This window comes from Staurois parvus, unplaced genomic scaffold (assembly GCF_062004578.1).
Source record: "Staurois parvus isolate SC_StPar_1 unplaced genomic scaffold, SC_StPar_1.0 ptg000686l, whole genome shotgun sequence".
Lineage (NCBI taxonomy): Eukaryota > Metazoa > Chordata > Amphibia > Anura > Ranidae > Staurois > Staurois parvus.
Genome location: NW_028318482.1, coordinates 4,709,852 through 4,726,113, shown reverse-complemented (window position 1 = coordinate 4,726,113; position 16,262 = coordinate 4,709,852). Strand labels below are relative to the sequence as shown.

The window sequence follows — 16,262 nt, the reverse complement described above, 5'->3', positions numbered from 1 at the left end:
AAGTGTCAGTGTTCCTTTCCCTAGGCAAGGCTTGGCACACTCTCACCTGAGGGATGACATCTGGCGGATTCTTGTGGTCTATCTCTCTCTCCATATGGGGCCCACTCAAACTTTCCATCTCGCCGGCAGCATTACATCCAAATCACCTGCTCTCAGATCTGCTCTCTGGATCAAACGGCAAGGTCAGCAATCAGCAGATTCTCCTTGCCTCCCTTCTTTCTCCTCCTGGTCCAGTTCTCAGGCGATCAACACACTCCTCTCTCTAGATCTCTCCCCTCTCACTTCCTGTCAAGTCTCCTGGCTTTGATATATATATTCCCCCACCCACACACCAGCTCCTCTGTGAAATGTAGTTTCTAATTGTCCTGCGATTCAGCATACACGTTCCATAGAACTGTTCTTCAACATGTCAATGCCACTGTTCTACAGGACACTGCCATCTTGTGTTGGCTTCAATATCCTGAATCAAACATTTATAGCAGGGTGTTACACTAAAATATGAGGGAATCAGTTTCAAGAAGTGTTTAAACATATGATAGAACAGGACTTAAAAATATGAAAATATATAAATAAAAAACACAGAGCCATATAAAGTAGGAATTAAGGATTTGGAATAAAAGAAATATGTAGTGATTCACCAGGCAGATAAAGGCGGTGAAATTGTCATTCTGGAGAAAACAGATTACGAAAAATAAATGGATAGGTTGTTATATATACTAGACACTAATAAACATTACCTGGAAATCCAACACACACAAGCTAAAAGTGAAACTAAAAAAAATTAGTGAGGAAAGGCAAACAACTGGGGATCCTTACTAGCAGAGAAGCAAGATATCTAGTACCCAGGGCTCCTAAAATTTCAACTATATATTATTTGCCCAACGTTCATAAACATAGGACCTCCAGGTAGGCCAGTTGTGTGTGGAATAAATTAATTGTTCTTCAGAGTGGGTGAATACATAGATTTTTTTCTGCAGGAATTATATGATGAAAAATGGGGCTTATTTAGGAGATAGCAGAGAATTCATTATTATTTTGAAGGAAGTTAATGTTGAAGAAGGTGATTTACTTGGGACCATAGATTTCAACTCATAAAATACCAGCATTAAACAAAAAGATGCATTAGAGGCAGTGAGGTGGGCTTTAGAGAAGAAAACAACCTTGAAAAATAAGCAGAAACCGTTTATTATTGAATTGCTTGAATTGGCAATGTAGAATAGCTATTTTTGGTATAGGAATGAATTTCTCCAACAACAAAAAGGTGTTGCTATGGTAGCTAAATATGCTCCCAGCATTGCCAATCTGCTCATGGGGAAATGGGAAGAGGAGGAGATATATGGAAAGTGGCCAGATGTTATTATTATTATTATTATGGGAAGGGAAGAGAGAAGAATTTTGAAAGATTTTTTGAACATATAAATCAGAATAGATATGAATTATCTTTTAGCAGAATACGGGACAGCAAACAAGTTAATTTTGTAGATTTAACACTTTCTAAGGAAAATGGCTTAATCTTTTTAATATACTTTTTTTAAAGACTGTAATCATTTTATTCCCACTAGCAGCTGTCACCATAAAAATTGGATCCAGGGTATCCCAAAAGAACAATTCAAATGGATAAGGAAAAATTGCACACAAGACTCAGATTTTTATGCACAAAAGGATATAACGATTGAAAGGCTTGTGGAAAAGGGGTATGATAAAAATGAGCTCAACTGTGTGAGAGACAAATTTATTTGTAGGATTAAGATGGACTGTTACATCTAGAAAGAAATTAGGAGAAAGGTTTTAAAGAAGTACATTTCATTCCAGATTATAATCTGTAAACTATAGTTTACAATTTAGAGAAGTAGGAAAGATAGTCATGAAATATTGGCCCATTCTGCTTTCTGCATCCACTTAAAAGAATGCTTGACTTTTTTTGAAAAGAAAGATTTTGTAAGATGCAATATGAGTAAACCTAGGATGACAATGAGACAACCAAAAAGGAAAGAAAAGTTAATGTCCTGTTAAATTAAGAAGGAGTATACGATCAGAGATTTTATCTCAAGCAATAATACTCATGTGATCTATGTGTTGGAGTGCTCTTGTGGGCTCCAATATATAGGCAGGACTAAAAGGAGCTTACATGTAAGAATAAGAGAGCATATCACCAATATAAAAAATGGTTATACCAAACATGGAGTGTCAAGACATTTAAGAGAAATAATAATAGAGACCCAAGTTTTCTGTTTTTTAATGGAATTGAATGTGCCAGGTCCAATTGGAGAGGAGGAGATGCAATCATTGAAATATCCAAAAAGAAACAAAGTGGATGCATGAACTGGAATCTCTGTGTCCTGGAGGTATGAACATTGATATAGATCTGAACAGTTTGAAAAAAAGTTGAAAAATATTTTTTTACATACAATTTATTTTGCTTTTATATACCTTCATATTTTAAAGTATGTTTAAAGCCAAAACTTATTTTTTCAGTTTTGGATAGAGTAGGAATATTGATAAAACCCCACCAAATTTTACATTTTTGAGTCACTGAGAAGATTTCCCAGGTAGGGACACAGACTGCAATAAAATCTCAACATTTCTCTAGTCTATCTAAAAGTAAAAAATAAAATAAAAAGCTGCTGTACATGAGCCAAAAAATGCACATTTTACAGTTTTTATTTAATTTACTTTTTAACAGCAAATAATATACTAGGATGTAGCAATATAACAAATGGAAGCAAAATGCATTTTAAAAAGTGTATTTGTTAATGACAGATTGACAGAAGTGGTGTGTAAATGTAATTTGGAAAAGGTGAGTTTCTTTTAAATTGATAAAAACATTTTCAAGAAGGGGCACTGGATCCTGCAGGGTGATGGCTGATCCATCTTTTGTCCTGTGATAAACATACAAAGGATAAAGGTTACTCTTTATTTATATAATGCTGGCATATTATGCAGTTCCTTAAGATGATTTCTTAAGCAAGATATCCAAAGTAACTTACAATATGTGTCCTCCCTGCTTCAAGGAAATTGTTCTAAATCTGTGCACAAACAAACATAGATAGCAAAGAGAAGTAGAAGGTCATGCACAACTCCTATTTTTCTTTTTAATTCTTTCACTTGTTTAAGTATATGATTTTTCATATAGGGTTGTTGTTTTTCAAAAAAATATATTGGTGGTATGTTAAAGGAAGTTTGGCATGAAAGAAAAAGAATCAGTGTGTTCCAACCCCGTCATACTCCTGACATGTACAAGTTGCTAATCAATACATCAGTTGTGGTACCTCCAGAAGAGGAAGGCACCCTCACAGTGATGAAGACAAGATGGGTAACGGGGATTCAAGAATATTGATTAGCTGAATATAACGTAAGTCATTTCAGCATAAATCCGGCAAATTTTACTGAAGTCTGGATGCTGAATCTGAAACTCATTAAAGTCAATGGGAGTCGAATCTTAGAAATCAGTAATGGCCATTTTCTAGACTAATAGGCAAGGGATTGTCAACCAAATGGCACGGGAGGATGGGCACTTCCCAAAGGGGATATATACCAATGCAAAAAAAATTTGTAAAAAAATTAATTTTGGTGGGAAGCAGAAATTTTAACAATCCTTAAAGAGAAATATTAAACAGTGACCCATCTGTACAATGTATACTAACTACTACAGAAAAACTGACATTTACAAAGAAAAAGTTCCAGTAAATGACAACTCCTTGCTGCTTCATTATATGTTTGTAAACAAACAGCCAGGGAATCACTTCACCTATAACAAATCCGTTTTATAGATGATAGTATAGCAAAGATGTCAAGACAGAACCTGTGCAAATTAGAATCATGAATATTAAGGGGAACCCCAAGCAAAAAAAACAAAAAAAAATATGAGTCCCTCCAAAACCCATACCAGACACTTATCAAAGAAAGCAGTCTGGCAGACCAGGAAAAGGGTAGGTGAATAGAAACCTCACCACCACCTAAACCAGGGAATCTTGCCAGGGGGAATCCCTGTTAATGAGAACAAGGAGCTCTTCCCCACAACTATGACCTGGTGGTTGTGGGGATCTGTGGGGGGAGGGGGCTTATAAGAATTTGGATATTCCCTTTAAAAATTTGGAGTGTTCCCCCCCAGATAAAGCCCCACCTAGTACCCCTTTCCCATTCACAAAAAAAGGAAACAATAAATAAATACACTGATACATTTTTGACAAGTCCTTTATATAAAAAACAATGTTCCACAATGAAAATCCATCAAAAATCACTTTGTTGGTGATGCAGGTTCTCATCAATAATGTCCCATCCCATTGCTTATTCATTGAGAATGACAGCTCCTGGTCCCTACAGCATAATGTAAACAAAGAAGTGGAGTATTCTGGGTGATGTAATTGACCAAATATGGACATGGCCATATTTGGTCAATGATGTCACCCCGGATATCACAACTACGCGTTTAAATTTAGCTGTATGGGTCAGGAGTTGTCATTCCTGGTGAATAAGTGACGGAATTGGACATGTCAGTGGATTTTTACTACCACGGGGTGATTTGTCAAAAAAGTGTGTCAACATGTTTATTTACTCTTAATTTTTTGTTAAAGAATAAGGGCACTATGTATGCCTGCGGATGCTGGCTCCCCACCAACCAGCTGTCACATTTAGTAGTGGTAGTAATACGCTACTAAATGTATCACTTCCCACTGCAGCCGGGGGTTCGGCTCAGCTGAACACCCATTTAGTTTGACCATTCACCAAACCCCTGAACAAGCGAAATTTGTTCAGTACATATGTTAGGACCAAACTAGGAGCTCATCCTTATGCGTATTGGCCATCTCTGCAAGACTCCAGAACCCACCATTTTCTCTTCCCTATGTAGGTTCCTCTCTTTTCTGGAGATACTAGTGCCAGAGATTATGCAAATGCCGTGCTAGTCTTTTAAAGGCTAGGCAGTGGGAAGGAGGAATTCCACTCGACTAAGATATAAACCCATTTAGTTTGCTTAAGCACTGTGTATTATAAACAACTGCAATCTTTTAAAATAAAACTTGGTTTTCATTTTTTTTCATCCTTTAATGTATCTCTGTGCTGCTGATATCCTGCAGCCATTTGTTGTCTATATGCATACACAGCAGTAAAGGCTGTATTGCATTTTTTTTCAGGACGGGTATACTGATGGTGACAAAAGTGGTCCATGCTTGCATAAGGTGTGTGGAAATGACCACTTCTAGTCTCCATCAATAGTCAAGGTAACAGTACAGAGGAAAAATTTGCAAACAAAGATGGAGTGTTGTCACCCTATAACAGATACCTGAACAAGGACCTTCATGGTACAGTTACCATGAATGTGCTATTTTCAAATGTGGTATTTTTGTCTTTCAAGCAATGATAAACACTTGACCAGCACAGATCAGCATTCACACAGAGCAAATGTACATGCACTTTCACTGGGCAGATTGCAATGTGAATTTTGTATAAATATACCCAAGTATTAATTTAATTAAACTGGAGATCTAAAAATATTGGAGATGAGGTTTGACTTCACAATAACACAGTAAAGCACATATGATGTTTAATCAATTGGATTAAAATACATATTTCTAATATTTTAACTATTGTCATTTCAATGTAAACAGTGATAAGCAAAATTCTTTAATATCCAAGCAATGTTTTTCTAACTTACTCCATGGCAGGATATAAATGGGTTCACTCCTCCCTCTCCTCTCCTACCCCATAGGATGCCTCTCCCAGCTTTCCTTACCTGCCTGCAATAAACCTGTGACTGGCCACCAGTTGCTCACCAAGTGAAGCCCTCTCTTTCCTAACCCAAAATAAGGCTCTTTGTATTGGTGTTGTGACTGGCATTTGGGATTGTTGCCTTGCTAAACGCAAATCTGTTCCCAGAAGTGACACCATGGCTGTGTAGCTTTCTGGCATGTATACTCTGACTGATTCGAATGCCTTTTACTGCTTCTGAACACGCAGACTCTGCATCTAATTTTCCCTGGCTGATATTTCTGTGGGTCTAATTCAACCCCTTACGAAGGCTGGAAACCTTTTTCTGAGATCCACAGTGGCTTGAGACAGAATGAAGGCACCTGCCTGGATGTCATGTGGACTACATGGAGTATAAGTCCACCTTTGTTAAGAAGAAAAAAAGGAAAATAATGATGGTGACAATCCCCTTTGGATGATCTATGTACATTGTATGAGATTATCTAACTTGTTGAAGATTCATACCTTTTTTCTGTTCTGAACAGATAACAATTTGTTCCATCACATCCTGTTGTCTGTATGGCAGAGTCTGGTTTATAAACCACCTGATGAAATCTTAGTGCTCTGATGTGGGAAGCTGCAGTGCTGACATCCCTTTTAACAGTAGTTAACCCTTTAGTGGTTTCCTACCAAACTAGATTTATATTCCATCAAATTTTGAGGTACAATTGTTGCTCAAAAGGCTACCTATTTCCATCTTCTAATAGCCATATTTTTTGAGAAGCACCTCTGTTTATCAGTGGGTTGAGACATTATGCAGCTTGAATGCCTACTACAGGGGTTTGGCTGGCTAGTCAATCAAGAAAAGGGTCATCTGACCCATACACAAGGCATTGTGTGTATCTGAGAGCCCAGTTTAGTAAAAGATCAGAATATGTTACTTCTGCTGCTACAGAACATACCAGTGGTAACATGCTGGATTGTCCTGGCTTTCCTCTCTTCAGCCTCTGAATGCCTGATTATCATGACCATGGTCTCTTCTGTGTTATATTAGAGTGAGGTCAGTGGAGGAGGCACCCTTTCCAGAAGGGTTTTTCTCCAACGGTGTACATGCACCAAACTATTCAAATCCCACAGCCAATGATAGTGAGCCTTTGGTGAGAAAATCTACTCAGCTGCCAAACAGTGACCCAAGGTCAATAGAACTTTTCTGTTGTCTTGATAAGTCTGGATTTCCAGCTAGCCTTTTGCTCCTTGTACCTTTTGCTACCTGACAGTAGGTTCTCTGGTCTCAAAAATGACAACATGACAATTGTGTACTACACCAAGAGGTAAGTGGGAACCTGCAGGCTTATTCTACTGAGAAAGCTAGAGTTGGCCAGACCTGGGCAGAGAGGAATCTCTCCAACATTTCAGCAATCTATATGCCCAGGATTAAAAATCTCTAGGACAGGGTGTGCCAATTGGACAAGCAGTGATCTCTACTAGAGATGAGCGAATCGAAGTAGGCGAAGTGGAATTCGCTTCGAATATTAGAAAAATTTCGATTCGATCCGAAAATAAGCAGACTTCGGATGCGCGAATCGAAATTTTTCCTAAAATGGCGGCGACATGTGCGGTGACGGAGCGGGGATGTCTGGGAAGGCGCGCAGACAAGGCGCGCTGACCCATAATGCATTCATTCATGACATGTGATCGCATTAGCCAATCAGCGGCCAGCCAGCCAGCACTGTGTAATGGTCGAGCTATAAATGGCGGCCATTTTAGAATTCTCCATTTGCCTCCAGTCATTCAACAGAGGCAGACCTGGCTGTATTCAGGGAGAGAGTTAGGGACACAGAAACGTTACTTAGGGACACAGAAACGTTAGTTAGGGACACAGAAACGTTAGTTAGGGACACAGAAACGTTACTTAGGGACACAGAAACGTTACTTAGGGACACAGAAACGTTACTTAGGGCCACAGAAACTTTACTTAGGGACACAGAAACGTTACTTAGGGCCACAGAAACGTTACTTAGGGCCACAGAATCGTTACTTAGGGCCACAGAAACGTTACTTAGGGCCACAGAATCGTTACTTAGGGCCACAGAAACGTTACTTAGGGCCACAGAAACGTTACTTAGGGCCACAGAATCGTTACTTAGGGCCACAGAAACGTTACTTAGGGCCACAGAATCGTTACTTAGGGCCACAGAAACGTTACTTAGGGCCACAGAAACGTTACTTAGGGACAGACACAGAATTGTTACTGAGGGACACAGAATTGTTACTGAGGGCCACAGAACTGTTACTTAGGGCCACAGAAACGTTACTTAGGGCCACAGAATTGTTACTTAGGGACAGACACAGAATTGTTACTGAGGGACACAGAATTGTTACTGAGGGCCACAGAACTGTTACTTAGGGCCACAGAAACGTTACTTAGGGACACAGAATTGTTACTCAGGGACAGACACAGAATTGTTACTCAGGGACAGACACAGAATTGTTACTGAGGGACACAGAATTGTTACTGAGGACCACAGAACTGTTACTTAGGGCCACAGAAACGTTACTTAGGGCCACAGAAACGTTACTTAGGGTCACAGAAACGTTACTTAGGGCTACAGAAACGTTACTGAGGGCCACAGAACCGTTACTGAGGGCCACAGAACCGTTACTTAGGGCCACAGAAACGTTACTTAGGGACACAGAATTGTTACTGAGGGACAGACACAGAATTGTTACTGAGGGACACAGAATTGTTACTCAGGGACACAGAATTGTTACTGAGGGACACAGAATTGTTACTGAGGGACACAGAATTGTTACTCAGGGACAGACACAGAATTGTTACTCAGGGACAGACACAGAATTGTTACTCAGGGACAGACACAGAATTGTTACTGAGGGACACAGAATTGTTACTGAGGGACACAGAATTGTTACTCAGGGACAGACACAGAATTGTTACTGAGGGACACAGAATTGTTACTGAGGGACACAGAATTGTTACTCAGGGAACATAATTGTTACTCAGGGACACAGAATTGTTACTGAGGGACACAGAATTGTTACCGAGGGACACAGAATTGTTACTCAGGGACACAGAATTGTTACTCAGGGACAGACACAGAATTGTTACTCAGGGACAGACACAGAATTGTTACTCAGGGACAGACACAGAATTGTTACTGAGGGACACAGAATTGTTACTGAGGGACACAGAATTGTTACTGAGGGACACATAATTGTTACTCAGGGACACAGAATTGTTACTGAGGGACACAGAATTGTTACTGAGGGACACAGAATTGTTACTCAGGGACAGACACAGAATTGTTACTCAGGGACAGACACAGAATTGTTACTGAGGGACACAGAATTGTTACTGAGGGACACAGAATTGTTACTCAGGGACACAGAATTGTTACTGAGGGACACAGAATTGTTACTGAGGGACACAGAATTGTTACTCAGGGACAGACACAGAATTGTTACTCAGGGACAGAGACAGAATTGTTACTGAGGGACACAGAATTGTTACTCAGGGACACAGAATTGTTACTGAAGGACACAGAATTGTTACTGAAGGACACAGAATTGTTACTGAAGGACACAGAATTGTTACTCAGGGACAGACACAGAATTGTTACTGAGGGACACAGAATTGTTACTGAGGGACACAGAATTGTTACTGAGGGACACAGAATTGTTACTCAGGGACAGACACAGAATTGTTACTCAGGGACAGACACAGAATTGTTACTGAGGGACACAGAATTGTTACTGAGGGACACAGAATTGTTACTCAGCGACAGACACAGAATTGTTACTCAGGGACAGACACAGAATTGTTACTCAGGGACAGACACAGAATTGTTACTCAGGGACAGACACAGAATTGTTACTGAGGGACACAGAATTGTTACTCAGGGACACATAATTGTTACTGAGGGACACAGAATTGTTACTGAGGGACACAGAATTGTTACTCAGGGACAGACACAGAATTGTTACTCAGGGACAGACACAGAATTGTTACTGAGGGACACAGAATTGTTACTGAGGGACACAGAATTGTTACTCAGCGACAGACACAGAATTGTTACTGAGGGACACAGAATTGTTACTGAGGGACACAGAATTGTTACTCAGGGACACAGAATTGTTACTCAGGGACACAGAATTGTTACTGAGGGACACAGAATTGTTACTGAGGGACACAGAATTGTTACTGAGGGACACAGAATTGTTACCGAGGGACACAGAATTGTTACCGAGGGACACAGAATTGTTACTCAGGGACACAGAATTGTTACTCAGGGACAGACACAGAATTGTTACTGAGGGACACAGAATTGTTACTGAGGGACACAGAATTGTTACTGAGGGACACAGAATTTTTACTGAGGGACACAGAATTGTTACTGAGAAACACAGAATTGTTACTCAGGGACACAGAATTGTTACTCAGGGACAGACACAGAATTGTTACTCAGAGACAGACACAGAATTGTTACTCAGGGACAGACACAGAATTGTTACTGAGGGACACAGAATTGTTACTGAGGGACACAGAATTGTTACTGAGGGACACAGAATTGTTACTGAGGGACACAGAATTGTTACTGAGGGACACAGAATCGTTGAATTAAAGAGTATGTCAGACAACATGCATAGGAGTGGCAGAGGAGGCAATGTTTTAGGAGCGAGCAGACGTGGCAGCAGAGGAAGGGGTCGAGGCAGCACTAGTCGCAGCCAGAGGCCAGTGCTCCCGGTGTCATCCAGCGGTCGTGTCTCCACCGACAACCCTGCCGTCATCGATTGGTTGGCTCGGTCGTCTTCCTCTTCCCAGGTCACCTCTGACACCTACAGCCAACGGTCGGTGGGTACGTCAGACACAACCGTTAGTTGGCATGGCCCGGGAGCAAGCCCACTGAAATCACGTGTCCTCGACCTGCCCCTGTCCTTTGGTGTTCCCTCACCAAGCGAAGTATCGTATGCTGTGGGCTCAGCCCCACTGTACAGTGAGGAAGAGCTAACAGAGGGCGGTCAGGAACGGGGGGAGACATCCGCCTCTTCAGCAGCCAGGCGAAGAAGTAGTGGCGAGGAGAGTGGCTCGGTAGCCGGTCTAGAGACAGGTCTGTCTCCTGACCCACACGCAGCCGAGGGGGCTAGTAGTGAGGTGGAGACCCTAATTGATGATGATGAGGCTGATCGCACTTGGCAGCCTCGTCGTCATCAGGCTATTGCTTCCGCATCATCAGGAGAAGAGGGTGGCAGCTTGGCAGCGAGCAAAACAGTCGGTGGGTTGCCCAGGAGGCAGCAGGGTCGCAGCAGTGTCAGTGGAGGCAAACGGCCACGGAGTACAGCACCAGCTCCACTGCAGCCTACCACCACGGCCAGTAGTGGTGCCGGTGTGCACGGAGGAAGCAGCAGTCAGCCAGTGAGGAGTATCGGGGGCAAAGTTTCCTACTCGGCGGTGTGGCAATTTTTTGTCAAGCCGCCCGAGGAAGTAAACGTAGCCATATGTCGACTATGTGGCCAGAAAGTCAAGCGTGGCCAGGGGGCCCATGTTGGGACTACAGCGTTGCGGCAGCATATGCAGCGTCGCCATTTGGTGGCCTGGGAAAACCGTGATAAAGATACGGCGGTTCTGCCCGCCCCAGCCCCCGCTCCATCACCCGCTCCGTTACTTGCTCCGTCACCCGACGTCAATCGCCCTCTATCAGCCAGTCAAGGCTCCAACACCTCTGCTGAGGGGAGTTGTCACTCGTTGGCATCTTCCGCTCGTTCTGATGCTCCTTCTCCTGCTACTCCTCTTCACGGATTCCGTCAGCAGTCTTTCTTGGAATCCGTTTCCAAGAGACAACAGTTTGCGAGCACGCACCCGACGGTGCAAAAGCTGAACGTCCTCCTGTCCAAGTTGCTGGTGCTGCAGTCCCTCCCTTTCCAAGTGGTGGACTCAGCACCTTTCCGAGAAATGATGGCTTGTGCCGCGCCGCGGTGGAGAGTGCCAAGCCGTCATTTCTTCGCCAAAAAGGCAGTGCCAGCCCTGCATTCACATGTAGAAGAGATGGTGGGCCAGTCTTTGAGCATGTCGGTCTCTGCCAAAGTGCACGGCAGCGCCGACGTATGGAGCTGTAACTACGGTCAGGGACAGTACATGTCATTTACGGCCCACTGGGTGAACGTGGTGCCGTCACAGCCGCACCAGCAACTTGGACAGGTCACGCCGCTTTTGCCTCCACGTTTGCACGTCCTTGGTCCGGCAAAGATGTCCGCCTCTACCACCTCTTCTTCCGCCGTGTCCTCAGCCGCCACCCCCGTGCCAAGTCCCATTACCCGACCGGCATATCACATGTGCAGGGCGCAACGGTGTCACGCTGTGCTGCACCTGGTATGCCTTGGCGAACGTAGTCACACAGGGGAGGAACTTCTCAGTGTAATGAACAGAGAAATCGACAGATGGCTGTCTCCGCGCAAACTTAAAATCGGAACCATGTTGACCGACAACGGAAAGAACATGGTGTCTGCTCTGCGTCAAGGAAGGTTGTGCCATGCGCCATGCATGGCTCACGTGTTCAATCTGGTTGTCAAGCGGTTCCTAAAATCCACCATCCCACTGCAAGACATCCTTAAAATGTCACGTAAACTTTGCATGCATTTCAGCCATTCCTACACCGCAAAGCACACCCTCCTTGAGCTGCAGCGGCAGAACGGAATTCCACAGCATCGCCTGATCTGTGACGTTGCAACAAGGTGGAATTCAACCCTACACATGTTAGACCGCCTTTACGAACAGCGAAAGGCCATCACCGATTTCCTGATGTTACAAGCGGATAAAGGTACTCCCCTGTGTAACTTCGATGTCAGCCATTGGCAGCTCATGCGTGACACCTGCCGCTTGCTCAGGCCCTTTGAGGAGGCCACGCTATTCGTGAGTCGGCAGGACTATGGGATGAACGACGTCATTCCTCTGTTGCATGTCCTGGAACAAATGCTGTTAACAATGGCTGGTCAGGGTGCGGTAGACGTGGTGCACAGATCTCAACGCCACATGACCCCTGTGGGGGCAGGACAGGAAGAAGAGGAGGAGGTAGAGGAGGACATTTGTGCTCAGGAATTATTGAGTGAAATGGGTGGTTTTTCCACTCAGCGGACAGGAGTGGAGGAGCAGGAGCATCTGGTAGAGGAGGAGGAGACAGAGGACCCAGATGCACCGTGGCAGTATGCTGTGGAGATGGAGGCAGGGAGTCCCTCGCATTCCTTGGCACAAATGGCCCATAGCATGCTCGGTTGCTTGCGTAGCGACAGCCGAATAATAACCATCAGACAGAGGGATGACTTTTGGCTGTCCACCTTGTTGGACCCTCGCTACCGTTCAAAAATGGTGGCCTTTTTCACACCTGCTGAGAGGGAGGCCAAAATAACGTACTATAAAAACCACCTATGTAGTCAGTTGGTCTCTGCCTTTCTGCGCCAACGTCCATCCTCAGACACTGTGGGCCCTGTGCGCTCGCGTTCCGCTGCCATGGCAGCAGGGGAGGGGTGGGGTGGTAGGAGCAGTGGCAGCTCCACCAGCAGCGGCTACCTCAGTCTGCAGTCGATGATGAGTAGCTTTCTTCACCAGCGCAGTGAGGAAACTACTAACCAGCCGCAGCAGCAGCATCAGGTGGACCTGGAGCAGGACCTCAAACAACAGGCTTGGGCCTACTTGGAGAGCACCCTGCCAACCGAGGTAGACAATCCCCTTGACTACTGGGCAACGAAACTTGACCTTTGGCCCCAACTAGCTGAATTTGCCCTTGAAAGGCTGTCATGCCCGGCCAGTAGCGTGGCATCGGAGCGCGTGTTTAGTGCGGCAGGAGGTATTGTAACTCCGCGGAGGACACGACTGTCCACCCAAAGTGTGGAGAGACTCACGTTTGTGAAAATGAATCAGGCGTGGATTAGTCTGGATTTCAAACCACCAGTTCCTGACACAACTGACTAAATCCGCCATGAATCATGCCCCAAACATGTGCCACTTTCAGGTCTCCTCACACTGCTGGTGTGTTCCATTTTTTGTCATAGGGTGCTGGCAGATTACGGGCCTCCCATAGCTGCTGCCAGGCCCCTAATCTGCCATGGGCCCCTATACCGCCTCCTCATGCTGCTGCCAAGTCCAGAGTCTCTCATGGGTCCCTGTACGGCCTCCCATTGCTGCTGTCTCCATCGCCACACTCTGCCATGTGCCACTTTCAGGTCTCCTCACACTGCTGGTGTGTTCCATTTTTTGTCATAGGGTGCTGGCAGATTACGGGCCTCCCATAGCTGCTGCCAGGCCCCTAATCTGCCATGGGCCCCTATACCGCCTCCTCATGCTGCTGCCAGGTCCACAGTGTCTCATGCCATGTGCCACTTTCAGGTCTCCTCACACTGCTGGTGTGTTCCATTTTTTGTGATAGGGTGCTGGCAGATTACGGGCCTCCTATAGCTGCTGCCAGGCCCCTAATCTGCCATGGGCCCCTATACCGCCTCCTCATGCTGCTGCCAAGTCCAGAGTCTCTCATGGGTCCCTGTACGGCCTCCCATTGCTGCTGTCTCCATCGCCACACTCTGCCATGTGCCACTTTCAGGTCTCCTCACACTGCTGGTGTGTTCCATTTTTTGTCATAGGGTGCTGGCAGATTACGGGCCTCCCATTGCTGCTGCCAGGCCCCTAATCTGCCATGGGCCCCTATACCGCCTCATCATGCTGCTGCCAGGTCCAGAGTCTCTCATGGGTCCCTGTACGGCCTCCCATTGCTGCTGTCTCCATCGCCACACTCTGCCATGTGCCACTTTCAGGTCTCCTCACACTGCTGGTGTGTTCCATTTTTTGTCATAGGGTGCTGGCAGATTACGGGCCTCCCATAGCTGCTGCCAGGCCCCTAATCTGCCATGGGCCCCTGTACCGCCTCCTCATGCTGCTGCCAGGTCCACAGTGTCTCATGCCATGTGCCACTTTCAGGTCTCCTCACACTGCTGGTGTGTTCCATTTTTTGTCATAGGGTGCTGGCAGATTACGGGCCTCCTATAGCTGCTGCCAGGCCCCTAATCTGCCGTGGGCCCCTATACCGCCTCCTCATGCTGCTGCCAGGTCCAGAGTCTCTCATGGGTCCCTGTACGGCCTCCCATTGCTGCTGTCTCCATCGCCACACTCTGCCATGTGCCACTTTCAGGTCTCCTCACACTGCTGGTGTGTTCCATTTTTTGTCATAGGGTGCTGGCAGATTACGGGCCTCCCATAGCTGCTGCCAGGCCCCTAATCTGCCATGGGCCCCTGTACCACCTCCTCATGCTGCTGCCAGGTCCACAGTGTCTCATGCCATGTGCCACTTTCAGGTCTCCTCACACTGCTGGTGTGTTCCATTTTTTGTCATAGGGTGCTGGCAGATTACGGGCCTCCTATAGCTGCTGCCAGGCCCCTAATCTGCCATGGGCCCCTATACCACCTCCTCATGCTGCTGCCAAGTCCAGAGTCTCTCATGGGTCCCTGTACGGCCTCCCATTGCTGCTGTCTCCATCGCCACACTCTGCCATGTGCCACTTTCAGGTCTCCTCACACTGCTGGTGTGTTCCATTTTTTGTCATAGGGTGCTGGCAGATTACGGGCCTCCCATAGCTGCTGCCAGGCCCCTAATCTGCCATGGGCCCCTATACTGCCTCCTCATGCTGCTGCCAAGTCCAGAGTCTCTCATGGGTCCCTGTACGGCCTCCCATTGCTGCTGTCTCCATCGCCACACTCTGCCATGTGCCACTTTCAGGTCTCCTCACACTGCTGGTGTGTTCCATTTTTTGTCATAGGGTGCTGGCAGATTACGGGCCTCCCATAGCTGCTGCCAGGCCCCTAATCTGCCATGGGCCCCTGTACCGCCTCCTCATGCTGCTGCCAGGTCCACAGTGTCTCATGCCATGTGCCACTTTCAGGTCTCCTCACATTGCTGGTGTGTTCCATTTTTTGTCATAGGGTGCTGGCAGATTACGGGACTCCTATAGCTGCTGCCAGGCCCCTAATCTGCCATGGGCCCCTATACCGCCTCCTCATGCTGCTGACAGGTCCAGAGTCTCTCATGGGTCCCTGTACGGCCTCCCATTGCTGCTGTCTCCATCGCCACACTCTGCCATGTGCCACTTTCAGGTCTCCTCACACTGCTGGTGTGTTCCATTTTTTGTCATAGGGTGCTGGCAGATTACGGGCCTCCTATAGCTGCTGCCAGGCCCCTAATCTGCCATGGGCCCCTATACCGCTTCCTCATGCTGCTGCCAGGTCCAGAGTCTCTCATGGGTCCCTGTACGGCCTCCCATTGCTGCTGTCTCCATCGCCACACTCTGCCATGTGCCACTTTCAGGTCTCCTCACACACTGCTGGTGTGTTCCATTTTTTGTCATAGGGTGCTGGCAGATTACGGGCCTCCCATTGCTGCTGCCAGGCCCCTAATCTGCCATGGGCCCCAGTACCGCCTCCTCATGCTGCTGCCAGGTCCACAGTCTCTCATGGGTCCCTGTACGGCCTCCCATTGCTGCTGTCTACATCGCCACACTCTGCCATGTGCCACTTTCAGATC

The 16,262-nt window shown here is 45.9% G+C and overlaps 1 protein-coding gene across 3 annotated transcripts in view; it reads right to left on the bottom strand.

The window, feature by feature from the left end:
• Positions 1–2,220: 2,220 nt before the first annotated feature.
• The window catches only part of TNNI3 (troponin I3, cardiac type), an 82,453-nt gene continuing 68,411 nt past the window's right edge, over positions 2,221–16,262 (bottom strand). For 2 of the 3 annotated variants that reach the window (XM_089652583.1, XM_089652584.1), the window contains one exon: positions 2,221–2,879. The gene's annotated coding sequence lies outside the window, so the exon portion shown is untranslated. Of the gene's footprint in view, positions 2,880–2,987; positions 3,027–16,262 lie in introns of all 3 variants that reach the window. The other variant, XM_089652585.1, reaches the window with a different exon arrangement.